This window comes from Myotis myotis, unplaced genomic scaffold, assembly GCF_014108235.1.
Source record: "Myotis myotis isolate mMyoMyo1 unplaced genomic scaffold, mMyoMyo1.p scaffold_m19_p_4, whole genome shotgun sequence".
NCBI lineage: Eukaryota > Metazoa > Chordata > Mammalia > Chiroptera > Vespertilionidae > Myotis > Myotis myotis.
In genome coordinates this window covers 41,968,776-41,984,815 of record NW_023416346.1, presented here as the reverse complement: position 1 = coordinate 41,984,815, position 16,040 = coordinate 41,968,776, and the positions used below count along the sequence as shown (strand labels likewise).

Sequence of the window (16,040 nt, the reverse complement as noted above, 5' to 3'; positions counted from 1 at the left end):
TATTTTTATTTTTATTGTTTAATATATTTTATTGATTTTTTATAGAGGGGAAGGGAGAAGGATAGAGAGTTAGAAACATCGATGAGAGAGAAACATCTATCAGCTGTCTCTTGCACACCCCCTACTGGGGATGTGCCTGCAACCAAGGTACATGCCCTTGACCAGAATCGAACCTGGGACCCTTGAGTCCGCAGGCTGACACTATCTTCTGAGACAAACCGGTTAGGGCTCCTTCATTTTCTTGAGTGCCCAAGATGATGTCTTATTGTTATATCTAATGAAAAAATAAAAATAAGCAGAATCTTTAAGGGACCCCAAATAGCCAAAACAATATTGAAAAAGAAAAAAAGACTGGAAGACTCACACTTCCTGATTTCAAAACTTATTACAAAGCAATAATAATTAAAACAGTGTGGCACTGACATAAAGACAGACATATACACCAATGGAATAGAAAATAAAGTTCAGAAACTAACCTTCACATACTGGGTCAAATAGGTTTGTTTTTTTAAAATATATCTTTATTGATTTCAGAGAGGTAGAAACATCCACGATGAAAAAGAATCATTGGTAGGCTGCCTCCTGCATGCCCCACACTCGGATCTAGCCCACAATCCATCCATATGCCCCGAATGGGAATTGAACCATGACCTTCTGGTTCATAGGTCAATGCTCAACTATTGAGCCATGCTGGTCAGGTTACGGTCAAATAGATTTTTTGTTTTTGCTATTTTTTAAGTCTTTATTGTTGAAAATATTACATATCTCCCCTTTGTTCCTCCATTGACCTGTTCCAGCCCGCCCCTGCCCTCTTAGGGTTAAATAGTTTTTAACAAGGGTGCCAAAACAATTCAATGGGGGGGAAAGAACAGTATTTTCAACAAATGGTACTGGGAAAACTGGATATCCACATGCAAAAGAATGAATTTGGACCCTTACCTAACACCATACGAAATTTTAACTCAAATGGATCAAGAACCTACATGTAAGACCTAAAAATAAAACTTAGAAGAAAACATCAGACAAAACCTTAGATTTGGCAATGAGTTTTTGGATATGACACCAAAGGCACAGTTAAGAAAAGAACAAAATAGACAAATTAGGCTCAATGAAAATGAAAAAGTTTTATGTACCAAAAGACAGTATCAACAAAGGAAAAAGGCAAGCCATGGAGTGGAAGAAAATATTTGCAAAACAAGTATCTAATAAGGCAGTGGTTCTCAATCTGTGGGTCGCGACCCCTTTGTCCGTCAAATGATCTTTTCACAGGGGTCGCCTAAGACCATCCTGCATATCAGATATTTACATTACGATTCATAACAGTAGCAACATTACAGTTATGAAGTAGCAACGAAAATAATTTTATGGTTGGGTCACAACATGAGGAACTGTATTTAAAGGGCCAGAAGGTTGAGAACCACTGTGATAAGGTATTAATTTCCAGACTATACAGAGAACTCCTAAAATTAAGCAACAAACCCAAACCAAAAATGGGCAAAGGACTTGAATAGCCATTTCTCCAAAGAAGATATACAAATGGCCAAAAAGCACTTGAAGAGATGCTTAAAATCACTACTCATTAGGGAAATGCGAATCAAAGCCACAATGAGATGCCACTTCACACCCATTAGGATAGCTACCATCAAAAAAACAGAAAACAAGTTTTGGCGAGGATGTGGAGAAATTGGAACCTCTGTATACTGTTGGTAGGAATGTAAAAAGGTACAACCACTGTGGAAAACAGTAGGGAGGTTCCTCAAAAAAATTAAAAGTAGAACAACCATCTGACCCAGCAATTCCACTTTTGGGTATATACCAAAAAAAAATGAAAAGCAGCGTCTCAAAGATACATTTGTATACCCATGCTCATTGCAGCATTATTCATAATAGCTAAAACATCGAATCAACCTGAGTGTTTATTAATGGATAAATGGATAAGAAAAATGTTGGAATACTATGCTGCCGTAAAAAGGAAGGAACTCCTACCATTTGCAACAGCATTGATGGAGCTGGAGAGCATTATGCTAAGTGAAATAAGTCAGCCAAAGAAAGATAAATATCACATGATCTCACTCATTTGTGGATTATAATGAACAACATAAACCGATGAACAAAAACAGATGTAGAGACAGAGAAGCATCGATCAGATGCTCAAAACTCAGAGGGAAGGTAGGGGAGGGTGGTGGTGAGGGGGAGAGATCAACCAAAGGACTTGTATGCACGCATATAAGTATAAGTGATGGATGTGGACAACAGGGGCTGAGGGTGAGGGCAGGATTGGGGGGATGAGAGGACATTGGGGGGATAAAGACACATTTGTAATATCTTAATCAATAAAGGGAAAAAAAGAAAAATGTGGTATATACATACAATGGAATATTATTCAGACTTAAAAAGAAAGGAAATTCTACAATATGCTACAACATAGATGAACCTTAAGAGCATTATGTTAAGTGAAATGAGACAGTCATAAAAAGACAAATATTATATGATTCCACTTCTATGAGGGACGTAGAGTAGTAAAAATTATAAAGACATAAAGTATAATGGTGGTTGCCAGGGGCTGGGAGGAAGGGAAAATAGGGAGTTATTGTTTAATGGATATAGTTTCAGTTTTATAAAATAAAAAGTTATGAGGTTGGATGATGGTGCCGGTCAGACATCAATGTAAATGTATTTAGTAAATGAATTATGTACTTAAATGATTAAGATGGCAAATTTTATGTTGTGTATTTTACCACAATTTTAAAAAAGATAATAGGCAAACAGTAGGCCATAGCACTAGCTATTCACCTAGCACTTGATCACCAAAGAATAATTCTCCCTATTTAGTTTCATGTCCTTCAGCCTACATTTGACATCATTGATTTGTCCTTCCAGTCTGTTGCCATTTGGGCTATTTCCAGGATGCAAAATCCATTGATTTTCAGGTGTTACTATGTCTAAAAACAGATCCTGATGACTAGAATATCTTCTATGACTTCAAATTTGTGCAAAATAAGTTATAAGGAATTAGTCACAAGGGTGAAAGGGTATTGCAAACTTGAACTTGGTTGCAGCACCAAGGAAACTTAAAGCTTACAAATATATTGGGTTTGGGGTGTAAGAAGAGAAAAAGAGGATTTGATGGGGGCTTTGAAACCCTACTGAAAAAAACTTCTGTTTATCCCACAGGAGCAATACAGTGGGCCCTAAAATGAATCTTAAATAATTTTCGATGTCATTTACTTTATACTCTTTAACTGATTATCTCAGGCTTTCTCAAGCAAGACCATTCTTTATGTTATCAGGCAAAAGAAAGAAAAAAATTGACTTGGCTCTCCTGCTTTGTCTCACCTGTCAGCCCACTGAGCATTTTCTCAGGAACATTCCAAGGGCAGTGACTAAGTGAGATCAAGGGCATGATCTGCATTTATCTCTTCCCTTTGCCATGTCCAGATCACTCAGTAACTGTTGTCCCAAACATAAGGCTCCTGCTCAGGCCCAGACAAGTGCAAGTAGTTGTACTCACGTAGCTCTAGCTCCTGGGGCTAAGCGGTATCTCTGAAGGACACAGAAGAATCCATCTATCTGCAGAGTCACTGGCTCTTGCATCAGAGTCCTGCTCATATATGCGTATTTCCACCACAATGGAATTCTGTGCTCTACTGGCCCTGAAGGATAAACAAACACTGGTTAAATTGAGGGAAGCAGTTGGATGCTGTGATACTCTGAAATGTTTGAGACACATAACTTGCACCTTAGGGTACTGGCCTCAGACCCTGGAGCCAGATAAGGCACAATGGGCTCCATTTTATAGAGTATAGTAAATGAAATCATTTCAGGACAAGAGCTCAAATCCATACCATTTTATACCTCACTCAGTTATGCAGTTTCTCTTTAAACATTATTAAAGTTTCATTTATTTTAAAATTGTTGGGGATATTCCCATGGTTCAAAACTAAAAAGATACAAAAAGGCCTTCAGGGAAAAGCCTCCCTTCATGCCTATTCTCACCCAGGTTCCCTTACTGGAGGCCAGTTTCTTCTAAGGTCCTTTCACTGACACTTTGTTTCATTCTTTAGTACAGTATGTCCTCTCCAAGTTTGGATTGGGATTTTTTCTCAGCTAGCTTGTTCCTGCAAACACAAAAGTGCTTGCTCTTCACTTATAATCAGAGGTTACAAAATAAGTCTTTCTTTTGCAAAACACTGCTCTACAAAGTTGCTATTGCTTGGACTGCATTTTCAGCAATTTGAATCTTATCAATAAGAACTAATCTTTACAGCCTGCTCTAGGCCCTGTGAGGGACCCCAAGTTGAATAAAGCCTTTGTTACTGCCCTAAGGGAACTTCTTTGTTAATTGGGGACACCGAGTGGCCTATCCAAAATAAATGGCTGGTGGGGGTACATTGGAGATTGGTGGGACTTTATGGAAAGCTTTGAATGCCGGAAGGAGAAATTTTAATTCAATACTGTTGTTCTTCAGTAACCTGGTGTAAATGTCTTATGAATCAGAGTAGATCTAGGCTCCAATGCCATCTCTGTTGCTTGATGAATTTTCATAACCTCTCTGAGACCCAGTTCCTTCCACTGTAATATAAGGATAATCATTTGCTGCCACAGCCTTGTTTTGAGGTCTAGATGAGATGATGAAGATGTAGAACCTGGCATACAATGGGTGCTCAAAAAGTGGGTTGATTGTACTTTTTTGTAGGAAGAACTACATGAAATTTTGGCCTACAAGGGCTGTGTGTGTGTTGTGTATATTAGAAGTACTGACAGTTAGGTTCAGGAGCTCTAAGGAGTGTGAGCAGAGAGGGGGCAGAGGACAAGATGGGAGCATTACCTAATGTGGAAGCTAATGCTGAATCCATGGGGTTGAGCTTCCTCCACTGACCACTAGGATAAGAAATGAGGTGATCTTTGACAGTTCATGAGCTTGATCATGACATGGTAAAATTAATGTTTGACAGGATTCATATAAGAGCAGTTTGGAGGCTGAACTGGAGGCACAGAGGCCAGGTAAGGCTTGTCATCAAGGTGATAGATTCAGAGACCTGGTGCCTTGGTAAGGATAGAGGAAAGTAATGAATTAATGGTGACCAGAGAACTGCCAGCCAGAGCAACTGGAGCTATGATAATGCCTTTAAGAGAACAAGGGAGGGGGGCTCAGTTTGGAGGGGAAAATAAGGTGGTACATGCCAGATGTGTCCTTGGGACAGCAAGACATCTAAGTGGAAAAAAAACAACCCTCCTTTGGAGTAGGTAGCTTCCTGTTAATGGAAGGAATGCAGCTGAAAAGGTTACATACCCCTAGGGAATGTTGAGACAGAGCAGATCACACTGGGCCAAATCTTCAGTTTCCTGATCCTCCAATATTTTCAACATAAGAAATCTGCCTAAAAGGAGAGGGAGAGAAGCAGACTGTGGCTTTCGATGTTGACTTGAGATTAGCAACTGTCTGATTGCCATGGTGACGAGGACGAGGAACATGATGCTTTTGCCATTAAGCATATCTTAGGGTTGTGTTCTTTTGTGTTGCCTGGTAACAAGTGTTCTGAGCATCTCTGTGTGCCTAAGTCTGAACCAGGTGAGAGATGGACCTGGGGCTGTACCTGACAGGCTGTGTAAGTCGATTTAGGAGGCCTCAGTTATACCATACTGCCTGGTAGCACTGGCCCTGGGCTCAGCACCATTTCTCCCTGGATTAGGGGAGAAAGAGGAGCCCTCCATGATACCCACTTTTCAAGTCCTCATTACTCTGGATGCATTCCTAACTCCTATGTCTTGATGGTCTGAGTGGCATCTTTTCTTATGCTTGCTGCCCAGAAGATGAGGCAGACAAAAGTGCTCAGAGCTAATACTGGGACATGACATAGAGATCAGAGAGGCTACATGTTGTCTGATTCCAATTGTCTGAAATATCCAGAATAGACAAATCCATAGAGACAGAAAGAAGATTAGTGGTTGCCAGGGGCAGGGGGAGGAGGGAACAGAGAGTGACTGCTAATGGGTACAGGCTTTCCTTTTGGAGTAATGAAATGTTACAGAATTAGATAGTGGTGATGGTTGAACAACTCTGTGAATATCCTAAAAAACACTGAATTGTATACTTTAAAGGAATAAGCATTCTATGTGATTTATAGCTCAATAAAGCTGTAATGTATTATATTTTTAATCCTCACCCAAGGGTATTTTTCCATTGAATGTTAGAGAGAATGGAAGGAAAGGAGGGATGGAGAGAGAGGAAGAGAGAGAGAGAGAGAGAGAGAGAGAGAGAGAGAGAGAGAGAGAGAGAGATTGGTTTTCTCCCAAATTCACCTGACTGGGTGGGGATAGAACCTGTAACCCAGGTATGTGCCCTTGACCAAGAATCTAACCAGCGACCCTTCGGTGTGCAGGCCAACTCTGTAACAACTGAGCCACACTGACCAGGGCAATAAAGCTGTTAATTTTTTAAATATTTTTTATTGATTTTGATTTTTTAGAGAGAGAGATAGAAACATCAATGAGAGAGAAACGTAGGTTGGCTGCTTTCTGTATGCCCCCTACTAGGGACCAACCCCACAATCTGGACATGTGTCCTGACCAGGAATGGAACCAGTGACCTCTTGGTGCATGGGATGACATTCAATCCACTGAGCAACATCAGGCAGGCAAGCTGTGTGTGTGTGTGTGTGTGTGTGTGTGTGTGTGTGTGTGTGTGTGTGTTTAATGATCAGGTAGATTTCTGTATTCATGTCTCATATGCAACCCATATATATGTATACACTGAGAGGTGGTTGTATTTTCACTGTCAAATCTCTCTTAAGACTTGGTATTACTACATTAATCCTTACCAATTGTCTTATGTTTTCTAAATTCTCCTTTGCTAAAACTAAAAAGCCATAGAAATGGGGTAAAGAGGGGTAGGTGGAGGGCTGTTTACTCTTATTATGAGGGTTTAAAAAGGTTTAAATGAAACATACCAATGTGCCTCAGTGGTTGAGCATTGACCTATGAACCAGAAGGTCATGGTTGATTCCTGGTCAGGGCACATGCCAGGGTCCAGGGCTCAATCCCCAGTAGGGGGTGAGCAGGAGGCAGCTGATTGGTGATTTTCATCATTGATGTTTCTATTTCTCTCTCCCTCTTCCTTCCTCTCTGAAATCAATAAAAAAAAATTTTTAAGAAAACTACCAAAACAAAAGCCCAACAAACCATGAAAGTGACTAGTATATATACTTGACATAACCTCAGGTTTCATTGGCCTTGACAGTACTGCAGAGGAATCTTGACATAAGGATAAAGTGTGTTCACCCCATTTCCCTGGGATTCTAAGAATGAACATGTTTTTTCTCAACATCTGACCAACATTTGAGTCATCTCCCCCATTTGACTGTGCAATCAATATTGTTTTCAATGCATGGCTCAGCACACATTCTCATCCATACTGCAGTGGAAATTTCCCCTCAGAGCTATTTGAAATTCAGTTCAACAAATGTTTGACACAGCCACCAACATTGGGGTCTGCCCCAAGAACCTAGAGAACCAATGCAGACTATATTTGGAAAGCCCCCAGGACCTAGGCATGGCTCTACCACTAAATGTGTGACCTTGGTTAAATCTTGCTCCATGAGTTTGCCTCCCCACCCCCGCCCCATTCTGGTACATGTCCTTTGTAAAATGAGGGAGAGGAGTGTGACTAATTGCTATCTAAGGGTCTTTCCAACTTGGCCATCTTATGGTTTATAGAACCAGAGCTAATGAGGTGTATTAACTGAGAAGAGTAGCCAGGAGGGGTTTAATGCTGAGAGTAGAATTAAGAATTAGTGAGGTATTTCCAGAGGCCAAGAAAAGAGGGGCAGGAAGCAAAATGATGTGGTGGGTTCAGTTTCAAGTTCATATAGGCTGATTTCCATGGAGAAAGAAACTGGTGATTTGGAGGGTATTTATGCTTGCCCTGGATTAAGAAACAAGCCAAAAGAAATGGGGCTTGTTTTTGTGACTGTTTAGGAACTTTTCTTAAGTTTATAATGGTTAAAATAACTCCAGGGGGGTTGACCTCAGAAATTGTCTGTGTTTTAGGGGTGTTAGGAACTGGAAAACTCCTTTGCCATCCCAGCCCCCCCTCCCCCATCGCATACCTCATTTTCTAGCTTACTATTATAAATCCAAAACAAAATCAAACAAAAAGCCCACACACAATCAACAAACCTCAGGAATCATATTAACATTAATGGGGGAGGGGCTTACTGCCAAGGTCTGTATCGAGAACTTTATTGCCATCCCATATCTCATTTAATCCTCCCAACAATTCTCTGAGGTAGGGACTATTAATGGGCATGTCCTGCAGATGAGGAAATTGAGGCACCTAGTTTGTGCTCAGCACTCTTCTAGAAACTCTGGGGGATATAAGAAAGAAAAGGAATAGGAGAGGACATTCCCTAAAATCCGGTCTGGTTCTGTTAACGAAAATTGTCTATTACAAAGTCACTGAAAAGATCCACAAGAGCTGAAGGAGAGCATAGATTGTTTGCTAGTGGTAAGTTCTCATTTCCTAACTTGTGGACAAATTTTCAATTTTTCTATGTTCCAGTACAGAGAGAACCATGACTTGTCTATTGCAATTTATGTAGGAGATTGAATGTACCCTCAACAGTTTTATCATGCCTCCTGCAATTACCATCTTTCACTCTCTGAAAAGCAGAGGGGTGGCATGTGACCTTCTGTCTCCATGACGCTTGAATACCAGGCTTTGCCTCCAGGAAGAAATGGACACCTTCCCAGAGAGAAGAGGGTATGTATTTCCAAAAATGGAAGGAAGAAAGTTTAGCACAGCCCGGCCTCCCCCACTATCCTGCCCTGGGTCTGACCCCAGGCAGGGTCAAGAGCAGCCCACCCACTCTTCAAACGCATTGTGTTCTTTCCATCTCTGTGCCTTTGGACAGGGTGTTCTCAAGGCCTCTCAATCTATTCTCCTTCTCCACAGACAAGTTCCAAATTTAGGCAAAATCCAGCTCAAATATTGTGGCTGCATCTTGTGAACCCCATTGTCCTTGCATCCCATTCCCGTTACTAGCAGATTGTATTTCTTTCCCTTTCTCCTGGGCACCAATGAGAGGACTGGAGTAAAGCATCGTACGGCCAGTATGTGCATGGCAGACTCCCCAGGTAGGCCCATCTTTTCAACTACATACCCTCCCCAAACACACACACACACACACACACAGCCCATCTTGCATGCATCTTACAGAAGACAGTAGAGTATTGCAGTTAAGTAGGTAAACTCAGGATCCACACAGCCTGAGTTTCAGACCCAGCTTTGTCACTAACTGAATGACCTTGGGAAAGTAACTAACCCATTCTGTGACTCAGTCATCTCATCTATACAATGGGAACAATAGTACTTCTCTCATAGAGTCATTTTAAGGATTAAGTGTGAGGGAAAATATATATATATATATATATATATATATATATATATATATATATATATATATATATATATATTGCACAGCACAGTGTGTAGCATATAGTAATTGCTCAATCAATGGTATTTAGTATTATTATTATTGCACAGATTTTGATACATAAAGAATGCCAAATACATTTTTCAGTGAATATCTAAATGGTTCACACAGTAGGGCTTTAGGGGCTTAAATTAGGGAGAGGTCAGAGAAAATTGGGCTACTCAAGGAAGCTGCTTATACTGACCTCAGTATTATCTCTCACTGCGCCTTGTTCTTTTCCTTCAATGCACATATCACAATTTGTCATTATACATGTATTTGTTTACTTGTCTGGTACCTCTCTCAATCAACTAAGACCAAGGCCCATGTGTTTCCACCACCACTGTACCTCCTATACCTGGAACAGTGCTCAAGAAATATTCATTGAGCCAAACCGGTTTCGGCTCAATGGATAGAGCGTCGGCCTGCGGACTGAAGTGTCCCAGGTTTGATTCCGGTCAAGGGCATGTACCTTGGTTGCGGGCACATTCCCAGTAAGGGGTGTGCAGGAGGCAGCTGGTCGATGTTTCTCTCTCATGGATGTTTCTGACTCTCTATCTCTCTCCCTTCCTCTCTGTAAAAAATCAATAAAATATATTTTTAAAAAAAGAAATATTCATTGAATTAATGAATAAATGAAAGAAGAATTTAGGGCACATGTGGGATTCGGGTGGTCTGAAGGGATGGGTAACAGTTGATTAGGTAGGTAAGAAGGCTTCCAAATGGAAGGAAATCTTGAGAAAGCTGAGCATGTATGAGGCACTCAGGGGAATACAGCCAGTAGGTCCATTTAGCTGGAAGAGCAAGAGACTGTTTGCATAGCTCAGCTTGTATGGAAGGGGTCGGGTAGTGAGGTAGAGTGGCTTTGAACACCAGGCCACTTAGGGATTCATTCTTTTGGCCAAGGTTTTGGCCTCTATCAAATATTCCTAGGAAAGATATGTATTATCAGCTAAGTCCAACTGGGTATGCATTCATTTACTTGCTCTTTGCCTTAGGGAAAATTTTTCTAGAGTGAAAATGATAATAACAGGAGACCACTGGAAAGACGAAATAGTGCCCTAGAGATGACCCAAAAGCATATAAAGAGGGGGGTTAAGACAAACCGTATCCACCTCCAGTGTTGCCTTCGTCTGGAACCTGAACCCCAAACTATTTATAGTTTGTTTCATAAAAAGAAAAAATGACTCTTCTTTATAAGAGGTGTGGACAAGAAGTAGGTGTGCCTGTGTGACAATGAGAGGCTTTTGATTACTAATTAAATCTCTATTTTTTATAGGTCTATTTAACTTTTCCGTTTCTTCTTGAATCAATTTTGGTAATATGTGTGTTTCTGGGAATCTGTCCATTTCACCTACGTTATCTAATTTATTACCATACATTTTTCTGCTATTAAAAATCCTTTGGAAAAATCATTTTTGATAACTGCATAACATTCTATTGTTTGGCTGCACCGTAGTTTATTTAACCATTTCCCTAATGGTTCTCTTAGGGCTGAAATGAATGTCTTTGTACAAACCTATTTCCTTAAGATAAATTTGTAGATATGGAATTTCTAAGAAAAAAGGTCGGAACTCTTCCAAAGACTCTTCATGCATGCTGCCAAATTGCCATTCAGCAAGGCCAGACCAATTTGTCCTCCTTGTCAGTATATGGAAGTGCTTTGCAATATTAAGGGATTATGACTTTTTTAAAAATATATATTTTATTGATTTTCCACAGAAAGGAAAGGAGAGGGATAGAGAGTCAGAAACATCGATGAGAGAGAAACATCGATCAGCTGCCTCCTGCACACCCTCCACTGGGGATGTGCCCGCAACCAAGGTACATGCCCTTGACCGGAATTGAACCCGGGGCCCCTCAGTCCGCAGGCCAACGCTCTATCCACTGAGCAAACCGGTCAGGGCATGGGGATTATGACTTTTAAACATCTTTGCTGATTTGGTAGGTGGGAGATGCTCTCTTATTTTTAGCTGTCATTTTAAAATTTCAAGTGAGACCAAAATTGTTAATGTTTTATTACCCATTTGTGTTTCTTCATATGTGATTACTCTGTTTAGTTTTTTTGTGAGTTTGTTGTTTGCTCTTTTAGTGTCTTTCTAATTGATTTACAACATCTCTATTAATTGTTTATATTTATTGGAAGAATTTTCAGAGATATTTTTGCCTTTTATCTTGTTTATGCTGTTTCTTGATATTCAGAAGATTTAATTTTTATGTAGGCATACCAGTCAATTTCTTTCTTTGTGATCTCTTCTATCACATGTATGCCAAAAAGCACTTCCTCATCCAGGAATTGGATGGATAATCTCATTTTCTCCATTTTGAAAATTTATCTTTTACACAGGCAGAATTTATTTCAGTGTGTATGATGTGATTATTTTCCCAAGTCACAAATCACCTTAGTACTGTTTATGGAATCACCTTTTCCTTTCCCATTGCTCTGTGATCTTTACCTTATAAATTCATATGTTTTTAAGTGTACATGTGTACATACATATGTTTTGTTTTTTCGAGGCTGTTTGTTATGTTCCATTGATCTGTCTCTTCTTGCACCACTGTCACACTGTTTTAAATGCTATGGTTTTATAGTATATTTTGATAGCATTACTCCTCTGACTCAAACTTTTCTTAGCTGTTTATGTAAGTTTACTGTCCCACATAAATATTACAATCATTTTGTTAAGAGGACTGCTTCCCTCCAGAGCCTACCTAAGTTATCCAACTTGGAGGCCTACTAAATCACCTCTCTGGCTCATTAGACAGCATCCTCAGAAGGAACAATGAGCCAGGCTCCAATAATGCCTTTAGCTTACATACCTTCTTTAGCTCCTAGCAGCGGTTCTCAACCTGTGGGTCGCGACCCCTTTGGCGGTCGAATGACCCTTTCCCAGGGGTCGCCTAAGGCCATCCTGCATATCAAATATTTACATTAGGATTCATAACAGTAGCAACATTACAGTTATGAAGAAGCAACAAAAAGAATTTTATGGTTGGGTCACAATATGAGGAACTGTATTTAAAGGGCCAGAAGGTTGAGAACCACTGTGAGAGAGAAGTAAAGAAGGAGAATATTTTGGCCACACGTCTCTGAAGAGCTGAAATAAAAAGGAATACTTTATTATGCCAACCACTTTCAAAGTCTATTTTTCCCTCTCTCCAAGGTGGAATTACTCTCTCAAGTGACACTTTTTTTAATTTAATGTACTTTAATTTTATTATTAACATTATAAAATTACACCTATAAATGTTCTTGGGTTTGTCTCTCTCTGTGTGGAATATGAACTTTTTACTTAGCCTCTCTGGGTTGTAATTACCTCATCTATAAAATGGTAATAGTGACCTCCTCATGCAACTTGCCTGGCTCAGAATTTGGCTCAGAGTAGGCAATCAATAAATGACCACTGCAGCATAATTATGAGAGGTAGTAGAGCATATGGATTAAGATTACAGGTCCTAGGGACAGAGTTCTTGGGTTCAAACCTTATCTTCACCACTAATTAATTTTCTGATCTTGAACAAGTTACTTAACCTGAACATGCTTTGGTTGCCTCTTCTGCAAAATGCAGGTAATGGAAGTATCTGCTTCATTGGGTGAAAGGAACAAGTTCATCCTATAAAACACTTAGAACAGTTTCTGGCACATATTAGTCACTCAATTAACGTTAGTCATTCCTATTGACTAGTGGTGCCCTTAGTGGTGGTGTTACTGATAATGTTAAACTTGGTTATTTGGGCGCACAATTAAGAATGTATTACCTAATACCACCATTTATTGCTTATTTTCAGAAATTCCAAATCTATCCTTCAAACAACAGTCATTTGGTTGGGAGAATATCTTAAAAAATAATAATAACAGTCCTTGAGACGTTGATGCTTTATGATGTGGGAATTTTGTGGCATGTCGGCCTGTGTGCACATGAGCCAACATGGTCTCAAATGACTATACCCAGCAAGCAACCCAAAGCTATGGGGCCTACCCCACCCAGCCTGGGCAGGGTTATTCCCAGCAGAACAACCAGCCCTATGGACAACAGAGTTATGGTGGCTACAGCCAGTCTGGGGACACTTCAGGCTATGGCCAGAGCACCTATGGATCTTATGGGCAGACCCAGGACACAGGCTAGGGTACTCAGTCAGCTCCCCAGGGATATGGCTCAAATGGTGGCTATGGCGGTGGTCAGAGTTCTCAGTCATCTTATGGGCAGCAGTTTTACCCTGGCTATGGCCAGCAGCCGGCTCCTAGCAGCACCTCAGGAAGTTACAGTAGCAGTTCTCAGAGCAGCAACTTTGGGCAGCCCCCAAGTGGGGGCTATGGTCAGCAGTCTAGCTGTGGTGGACAGCCACCAGCTATGGACAGCAGAAAAGCTTCTAGAATCCTCCTCAGGGCTATGGACAGCAGAACCAGTACAACAGTAGCAGTGGCAGAGGGGGTGGTGGAGGAGGTAACTATGGCCAAGATCAGTCCTCCATGAGTGGTGGCAGCAATGGCAGAATTTATGGCAATCAGGACCAAAGTGGTGATGGTGGCAGTGGCTATGGTGGAGGCCAGCAAGACCATGGGGGACAAGACCGGGGTGGTGGCGGTGGTTACAACTGAAGCAGTGGTGGCTATGAATCCAGAGGTCTAGGAGGCGGCCACGGAGGTCGAGGGGCATTGGCAGAAGTGACCTTGGTGGTTGCAGTAAATTTGGTGGCCCTCAGGACCAAGGATCTTGTCATGACTCTGAACAGGATAATTCAGACAACAATACCATCTTCATGCAAGGCCTGGGTGAGAATATTACAATTGAGTGTGTGGCTGATTACTTCAAGCAGAATGGTATTATTAAGACAAACTAAAAACAGGATAACCCATGTTTAATCTGTACACAGACAAGGAACGGAGCAAGCTGAAGAGAAAGGCAATGGTATCATTTGATGACCCACCTTCTGCTAAAGCAGCTATTGACTGGTTTGATGGTAAAGAATTATCTGGGAATCCTATCAAGGTTTCATTTGCTACTCGGCATGCAGATTTTAATCGAGGTGGTAGCAATGGTCATGGAGGCCAAGGATGAGGAGGACCCATGGGCCGTGGAGGTTATGTAGGTGGTGGCAGTGGTGGCAGTGGCCGAGGAGGATTTCCAAATGGAGGTGGTGGCGGCAGTGGAGGACAGCAGTGAGCTGGGGACTGGAAGTGTCCTGTGAGAACATGGACTTCTCTTGGAGGAATGAATGCAACCATGTAAGGCCCCTAAACCAGATGGTCTAGGACAGGGACCAGGAGGATCTCATATGGGGGATAGCTATGGAGATGATCATTGTGGAAGCAGAAGAAGCTATGATTATGGTGGCTATGGAGGCCATGACGGGGACCATGGGGGCTTCCAAGGGGCTGGGATGCTGGGGACAGAGGTGGCTTTGTCCCTGGCAAGATGGACTCCAGGGGTGATCACAGGGAGAGGTCATATTAGCCTGCCTCCTGAAGTTCTGGAACAGCTTTACTTCTATACCCAGTGTGACACTCGTTATTTTGTAACTTTCCAACTCCTGATGTACCCACAGTTTTTTGTGTCGGACTATGTGATTGTAACTATATATCTGGTTCCCATTATAAACCATTTTAGTTTATAAAAATAATGATAAGATTCATTTTTAGGAATACAAAAATTGGGGAGCCCTGGCCAGTGTGGCTCAGTTGGTTGGAGTATTCTTCATGCACCAAAAGGTGGAAGGTTTGCTTCCTGGTCAGGGCAAATACCCAGGTTGTGGGTTTGGTCCCTGGTCAGGGCACTTATGGGAGGTAGCTATTCAATCTCTCTCCTCCTCCTCCTCCTCCTCCTCCTTCTTCTTCTTCTTCTTCTTCTTCTTCTTCTTCTTCTTCTTCTTCTTCTTCTTCTTCTTCTTCTTCTTCTTCTAAAAGCAATTAAAACTTTTTTTAAATGGCAGTAAATATCATGATTTCAATTTTTCTGTAGACTGTCTGGCCTTATATTTATAGCAATCAGTGTTCTTAGTTGCAAACAACAGAAACCGACTCTGGATGAATTAAGCAAACTTTTTAGCATTTCACAAAATCAGCAGGATGGCAGATTAACCAGCCCAGGGAAATGAGAAAGAGACAAGGGAGGCTTGTCAGTGAGGACTCTAGTTAAGGTCATGTCACAGGGCCACTTTGATTAATATGTCACCACTGGCCAACTGCTACCTCCATCACCTCTAGTTATCATCACAACAAAACACTGATGCCTCTGGACTGCACTGATCCAACATTGGCTTCTGGGGCCTCTGCTAGATGTAGTTTCTATTAATGAATTCAAAACTGCCTCTTTTTGTATAAATCTCTCAAAATTCAAAGTCTTTGATGAGAGCCTGGGTCTGCTCTTGGTTCCCTAACCAGCTAGGGCGTGTGAAGATACATGTGCTTCCCTTAGTTTCCATGGTGGGAGGTGAGTCCTTGCCTGCATGATTCACAATGGATTACCTCCAAAAAGAAAAGAGTTTGGATAATCACCTCAGGTAGGGTTGCCAGATAAAATACAGGACACAGTGAAATTTGAATTTTAGAAAAGCAATGAGTGCTTT

General features: G+C 41.1%; 1 pseudogene; it reads left to right on the top strand.

Annotated features, from left to right (window-relative positions):
* The first annotated feature begins 13,402 nt into the window (after positions 1-13,402).
* On the top strand, positions 13,403-14,929 carry LOC118653379 (annotated as a pseudogene).
* The last annotated feature ends 1,111 nt before the right edge of the window (positions 14,930-16,040 follow it).